Consider the following 8,396-nt stretch of genomic DNA (forward strand, 5'->3'; position numbering starts at 1 on the left):
AAACAATTTCTTTCGATAAAACCTATTATCAATACCACTAGGGTTTAGTCTAACGATAACCACGACAAATTAATAGTCTGACTATTATTACTATTATATAAGCGTTAAACGATACTTATATAACTCATAATAATAGCCTAAATAATTATTTTAAGGACCTAATAGCATTACTATAATTATTCGAAAGCTATATTAAAATTTGCGTAAGCGTAGCTCATTTACAACAAATTTTAAAGAAAACCAGGCTTTGCTCGGAGCAGCATTTCAAAACCGAAAGACCCTTTTTCTCGGGACTCCGGGAGCCTCGGGGCTTCCTTTGGGAGCTAGGGGGTTTACCTAGGGTTTTGGGAAGATTAGAACACTTAGAGAGAGAAAGTAATCTAGAAAGAGAGTGGACAATGTGCAAGAAATTCGGCAGCCTTCGCTGCCTTTTATAGTGCGAGCCTTCGGTCTACGCTAGGCGTACCGAAGGTGGTACGCGGCGCGTTCGTCGGATAAGATTACCAGGTGGTGTCCTCCGGGTGGTGCGACGTGGCGAAGTCTCGAACCGCACAAGAGCGAGGTACACTGGGCGTACTTCGTTTCAGACGCGGGACGTAATGCGAAGGTGGCGTGTCACTCATCCGAAGCGGGTACCGAGTCAGCGATGGAGGGTCTAGATTGTGCCACGTCATCGATCGAGCAACAAGCTTCGCAAATTCGAGTCTAAACTTTAAAAATTCATATCTTTTGCATACGAGCTCCGTTTTTGACGTTCTTTATATCCACGCGAAGGCGGGAACGTACTCTACAACTTTCATTTAGACTCCATCGGCTAATTTTGACTTTATTTTAAAAGTTACATTATTAACAGGCGGTGACAGGATTGGTCCGTTAAATTCTCATAACTTCTTCATCCGACATCTGTTTTCGCACATATTTTTCTCTTTACGCTACTCTTAACGAGATCTTAGATTCTCGTTTAGGTCGTGTTGGCTAAAAACCGCTCGATCTATTATTCGAATTTCGGGCTGTACACTGCTAATCCGAAACTTCGAAAAATCATAACTTCCTCATACGAAGTCAGATTTGGGTGTTATTTTTATGGACACTCTCGGTGTAACGTATTCTACGACTTTCGTTTAGATCTCTAAGGATAAATCTCGATCTATCGTAAATTCACTATTTACGCGTCCCGGTATCATGCCGGTTTTGCCTAAAAACTTCGACGGGCCGTAACTTCTTCGTTATAACTCGGATTTCGACGTTCTTTATATGTACCGAAACCTTGTAACATATACTACAACTTGGTTAAGATTATTTATTTTAAATAATATTTTGTCGAAAAGTCGTTTTCGACCCCTATTATCTTTAAATTGACTAGCCCGGGTCTACGGGCGTTACAATTATCTCCCCCTTAGGATGATTACGTCCTGGAATCATCAAAGAAACAGGGCTCACATGATGACTCCATACGTTATCTCTTCATCCTAAGTAATAACCATAACTTTGATGTTTCTTTGAACGAGTATCTAACCCTAAGACTTCCTGACTGTAGGCGGTGCTCGATCTTGCACTTGCTCCCTATCTCACGTTAGACTCCAAATTATGACCTTTAAGTCAGAATCTTGATCCTTACTAGAGACTCCTTCTTCTCCTTAACAAACTTAAGATAAGTTGTTTGGTTTCCAAAATAGGTTGATGGATAATGTTCCAATGACCTCTCATCGTGTGTCGCAACACTTAGACTCAGGTCTCTTAGAGTCAAATTCCAAAACAGACTATACTTTCCTTCATGTTCTAATATCATCTTAAAAGGTAGCATTTCTAGCTACAAGCAATCGTCGCGATACCTCTACTGATCGCTTTGATTAATTCTTCCGGCTTAAGTCAGGTGCTACATCGAACTTGGTTCTCTGAACCACGTAACATGCTCATCATAGTAGGCCTCAATTCGATATGACCACTAGGGTCGGAATAACAATCATCTTCTTAGTCATTACCGAAACGATGGTAACGACATGCTTGAATAAAACGGAATCAATTATTGGTTTCTTGGTAACCTTGTGACTTTCCCTGATCCAAGCGTGAGTCCTGTGCTTCCGGTAGTATATGCATCTACTACCTTTCACACCTACTCATACTCGTCCCAAGTATTGTCTCACAGTTTTCCAAGTTACCATACAAGATAATCACATAATAGTTGAACACATCAGATAGCAAAACAAAGGCTTTATATTATTTCTTGAAACGATTACATAGGTGTTGAAGTTCATCCTAGACCGTGCCTCTATTAGGCTACCCCTACCATACTATGGTTACTTCATAGCTTGATCCCCGGATATCAATCCTCACTTTTGATTACCTTGTCAATTGCTTTGTCAAGGATGCTTCTTGGCTTTGGAGGTGCATTCGCTCTTGCTGCTTCATGTTTCTTCAGGCAGTCTCTACGTAAATGTCCTTCTTCGTTACATCCGTAGCACACCATTCTATTGGACGTGCACTTGACGGCATAATGCCTTGTCCTTCCACATTTGTAGCAAGTCATCTCTTCATCGCATCTCTCATAGTGCTTCAGCGGTACATTTGGTGTTGTCGCTCTCAGCGGACAATCTTGCTTGAAGTGTTCCTCTCCACTACACTTAAGGCAAACTTCCTCCTTGGTTGAGCATTTATGGGCATAAAGACCAATCTTCCCGCATTTGAAGCAGGTCACTTCCTTAGGGCATCTCCTGTTACACCATTTTGCTTCACCTCTTCCTTCTCTAGACTGTGAGAATAAGCCTTTCCTGTTGGACCTTGAAGATCCCTCAAGTTTCCTCTTCTTACCAGTCTTAACCTTGATGGCTACCTCAAGAGTAGGTGTCTGGTGTATTGGCATCGTAAGTTTGTCCTTACTTTGTCGAAGTAAGCGCCTTGTTTCTCCCATATGTTGATCCAACATCGTTTGCACCATTGCCTGTACTTCTGCCATCGTGATTGGCTCAGGTGAAATTGCTAATTCTGGTTCATGCTCAATCACTAGTGGCTTAGGCTGCGGTTACTATCTCCGAATCCACTTTGAGTGTTCATCATTTCAATCTATACATCGAATTTAGATGTCTGGTGTAGAGTGACGAGAATTTAGATAGTGAAGATTTTATTTATGATCGACATATAATTCTCCCTATCACTTCGAAAAGATATATGCCAGTTCTAATATCGTAATTAAACATTTAGAAACCTGAACACATAAAGTTTCCAGATCCGGTCGGCAACAGACAATAGATCCGATCATATAACGCATATCATAAATCAGTTAGCACATAAAATCATGTCAGACATTTTCCCTAAATAAGCTAGTGGTTGTGTCTATTCAGGTGTATTACCTAAATTCATTAGACACACTCCTCACAATCATCGCTTAACATTCTAAGTTTAAGTCTAGAAATAAATCCTTATTCCTAGTTTGCTTAAACTAATGCTCTGATACCAACTGTGACATCCCCATTTTCACGGCCAGAAAAGACCGATTTTGTTTATGCTTTATAAAAACTAGAGTATCTCTTTTAATAAAAAGGTTGCGGAATTTGTTCCCAGTAAAATACGTTATCAAAGTATTTTCGAAGAAAAGTATTTTTATTCCTTTTAAGACATTTGGGATGTCATTGTCAATACAGAAACATAAGCATAAACAGAACTTACATTCATTATCACTAGTGATTTATATCTCCTTAATCTCTCAGTGTAATGTGACTTCATTTCGACACCTGTGATATAAATAAACTGAGTGGGTCAGGTTGGGAAACCTGGTGAGTACATAGGGTTTTCAACCCACAATAATATAATTATTATGTTTAATCATCAAACAGTTAACCCAATTACCCATCCCCATTATATTCTTTACTCTTAAGGGTCTACCCTAAGAATCAACTACTCCTCGTTCATTCATTCCTAAGGAATCGACATGAAATCCATCATTGCCAGGGTTTACTCAACGGGCACTAAATCCATAGTTGCTAGGGTTTGCTCAACGGACACTAAATCCATAGCTGCAAGGGCTATTTCGTTTATCGACAGTATCCACTCGCAATACATGTCAATGGGTTTTTAGAGTACACCGGTGAACACATCGTTCACAACACCTATAGGTTGCGAGCCTGCTAGTGTTCCACTGGATTGTCTATTGTAGTCTGTGGTTGTTATCCATACTCTGCTGAATGACGGGGCCATCATTTGGGAAAATGCTTCTCACATCGTTCACCTCTCACCCTCACCTCGTGGTCTATAACACCTCTCAACTCATCGTCCAACTCATATTCCATCCACTACAAGAAAAAGACCCTTTTACGACGCGCAAAACACGACGCTCTTTGATTTATGTTACGCATTAGAGAGCGACATTAAAAAAGTGTCATCTCTTCAAAATTTTTAAGGATTTAGGTCGCGCATTACTGAGTGCCCTTAAATTAGTGTCTCATGTAAAAATATTAAAAACACGGAAGGCACTTGTGCGTCGTCTGTGAATGTCATTTTATATTTTTTTTAAGAAACGCGCATCTCGGTGGGAAAATGGAATCCCCAAATTTTTTAAACCCCTACCTTCTTCTCCCTCGTCTCCACCCCTCATCCACATCCACTACCTCTGATCCTCATTTCATCTTCTAGCCTCAAACTACGGCGATGCACCTTCCTTCTCAAAGAATGCTTCATTTACCACCATCGTCAGATTATGTGAGCCCAAGGAATTGACCAAGACGAAGAAGATTATGGATCAATTGCTTCACATCATGTTTAAGGTTAAGGGTTTGAGTTAGTCGGCAACAGGTAATCGAATTTTGCCTAATACTTATATTTCTACTCTCAACCTGTTTATTCGTCCGATTGGATGCATATTTACTATTAAATTTGGGGATTTTCTTTTAAAACCCCCGCGCCTCTTCTTGTTTGTAGCTAAACAACCGTGAATTTGTCAAGAGTGATCGGAAGAGGAAAAATAGAAGATAGAAGAAGAAGAAGAAGAAAAGCGAACAAACGGGATTTCTTGACCTGATGTGTTAATCCGTGATCAGGTCTTCTGAGCGAAGAGAAGATCTGAGGCTCAATTGAAGAAATATGAGCGCTTCTAGATTTATAAAGTGCGTCACAGTCGGTGATGGCGTTGTCGGGAAGACTTGTCTCTCTTGATTTCCTACACCAGTAACACCTTCCCCACGGTAATCATCTCTTCATCAACCGCCTTCAGTTTCTGCCCAACTAAAGCACTGTTACACACTTATTTCTCTTCGGACGTTTCTGTGGCTTCCATGGGAACAGAGGAGGATGATATGAATGAGGCAACAACTTCATCCGCTACATGTTTGAACCCTAAATTGAAAGGATTCTATATTGAAATTTGAATCTACAACTTCGAATTTCAGTCATCTCTCTTCTCTTCTACATCTCTCCTAATTCTCTATTGAATTTTCTAGGGTTTTTAATTGAGCCTACATCTTCATCTTAATCTTTTTTTTTTCTGAAGTTAGGGCTTTTTTCCTAAGAACAACTAATTTTTTGCAGTAAGTAAACCTCTAATTTTTCCGTTTCTCATTTCCTTAGACCTCTCCCCTTTTCATCTCATATCGAGGCAAAATCAATTTCACTTTGGTGGCTTCGATTTCCTAGCACGTATTCGTTCTTGCTTCTCTTCTATGTCATATCGTGATGTTTGCAATTTGCACAAATGTCTCTTAATAGGTGATGAACAGCCTCCATCGAGTCGCTGGAAATTCTTCGCATAATCGCTTCAATAAAGGTCTACCAATGATGATAATTGATTATACGCTCCTCATTTTCCTTTCATTTAGGTTCCATTCTAAATCATTTTAGGGTATGTTTCTTCAATTTTGTTTGTTAACCAATACACCACTGATTCTCTTCTCTTATTTCTCTAAAGTTCCGTTTTTTTGTTTGGATGTTTCTCTCCGTGATGAATTATTTATGTCTATTCCGTTTCTCTTTCTACTCTCTAACCCTAACTTTGGTCACCAGTTATCCTGTCACCATCCACTGCCATAGGTTTGATTTCAACTCTTTTTTCTTATTTATTTTAGTTTATTGCTTTGAAAAGATTCATCGACATCTTCAATCTTATTATTTTTCTCAATTATGGTATTTATGATATGATGTAGGTTTGTCTTACGTTAGACAATGATGCTAAATTGAAGAAAATGGATTCCAGAAATTAAGTTTAGTAGCTTTGATTTTAAATTAATTGATTATGTTATTATATGGATTTGGAGGAAATTAGAAATCATGTTAGAATGTTTGATGTTTGTACGTTCATAAAAGTACATCTAAAACAAAAATCTTAGATTATACAAAACTGAAGCATTTAATGAGATGTAATTACTAACTTTTGTTGGAGATGCAAACGCTAAACAAAGAAAACTGAAGCATTAAATGAGAACCTTTATAATTCGATTTCATTTAGATCTTAGTGGATATTTAGGGCTAACAAAGAAAACTGAAGCATTTAATGAGATGTAATTACTAACTTTTGTTCAAGGTAACCCCTGTTATGAATACATGTAAGAATTTATTTATCTTTTTCACTCACCACTTGCTATCCATGTGCTGCTCTCTCATAGTTGATATCCAACAACAAAGACCTGATTAGTCTAGTTTGCTTGTTTTTTTTCTTCTTCTTATAATTCTTGAATACATGCAGATTTTTTAAGACTTCTAGTTTTGTTTTTTGTTCAGTGATATTGGTGATGAGGCAAGTTTATCTACACTATGGGAGAGATATCAAGGTGTCTCTGAAAAGGTATTGCGATATCAAAGCATAAACTATTTATGGATTAAAACCGGAAAATGACTTATATGGGTAAGAAAGTTTTAAAAACGTTTAAAAAAGACCATCAAAGTATTGTTTGTTTAAAAAACACCATCTAACTATATATTTGTATAAAAAACACCAACCAAGTTTACCATTTTGTCAAATCTAACAGGTTGGTAACCTGCATCTGTTGGTCAAAAAAAATTACCTGATCATTTTAAAAACTGAAATTATAAATGACATGGCATCCTTTTTTAGTCTTACGTGGATTAATTGCAAGGGAAGATCCATTTTCTCAGTGTTCTCTCTCAAAATCAGGAGGGAGTCAACACAGAACCCTCTCTAGGGTTCATTTCTGCCCCTGTATACAGTTATTTTTGTTTAAATTGACTGATTTTAACAGTTGACGAATCTGCTCCTGCTTTGGGCTAATCACACATACATCTTTTTATGACCAAATTGCCCCTCTATACAGTTTTTTTTGTTAGAATTGACTGATTTTACCAGTCAATTAAGGTGTTGTTTAGAAACTATTAGTATCCAAGACCATTTACATGCTCGTGCACAAAGACGAATTTGCCCTTGATTGTGACCAAACTGCCCCTGTATACATATTTTTTATTACTAGAAACACCCCCTGTCCTAGAAAAATATGACACTTCTATACAAAAGCTAATACCAATTTCTCACTACAGATCAACTAATAAGAAAAGAAGTGGGGCAACTCTCTAAAATGACCAAAATTTGAATTGGAGTGTCACAAATTGACAATTTTTTAAAGCTATAATGAAATAATGCTTTGTTTTGTAAAATATACAAAATCCGTTTGTTGTTGTGTGCAACTAATCCACAAACATTTACATAATTCTCGTTAGTGTACTTTGCAAAGTGGTGCTGAAGTAATTTGGGCAACAAAAGTACATATAACTATATTAATATTCTCTAAATAATCATATATAATGAAATAATGGTTTGTTTTGTAAAATATACAACCCATGCTGTATTTTAGATAAAAAAATAATGATTTTAAGAGATTTTGTCCAAAATGCCCCTATATACTCTCTTTTTTTTTGGTAAAAAATTAATGATGTAATAGTTTTTGACTAAAATGCTCGTATATACTATTTAACAGGTTTGACCCCATCTGAATTGTGATTCAGCTTAAAATTGAATGCCATTTTGACAATTTTATTGCTTTTAAGACTATTTACTGCTGAAAATATGTCAAATTTGTTACATTTTGCTGCTATAAATAGTAAAAAAAATAACTAAAAGTCTACAAAGATTCAAGGTAACAGTAAATAATACTGGCATTTCCAGCAGCAAATCTTCAATTGCAGGGACTAAACTTTGTCATTTTTAGCAGCAAACTTTATCAACCAACAAAAAGATGTTAATAAAGAATGTAAATGGCATTCCATTATAACAGCATCAAAACATGACCTGCACTCAAAACCCTCCAAAACAGCCCCTACACTCAATTGTAACAGCCCCTCTGTTGTGATTCCTTTAGATTCAAGGTAACATTGTTTTACATAAATTCTTTCTTAGCTTGTTTACATAAATTCATTTTCTGTCAATTCCTTTCAAGACAAAAAGAAAGAAAGCAGGAACAATT

This window comes from Lactuca serriola, chromosome 4 (genome assembly GCF_051521515.1).
Source record: "Lactuca serriola cultivar US96UC23 chromosome 4, Lser_US96UC23_V15, whole genome shotgun sequence".
NCBI lineage: Eukaryota > Viridiplantae > Streptophyta > Magnoliopsida > Asterales > Asteraceae > Lactuca > Lactuca serriola.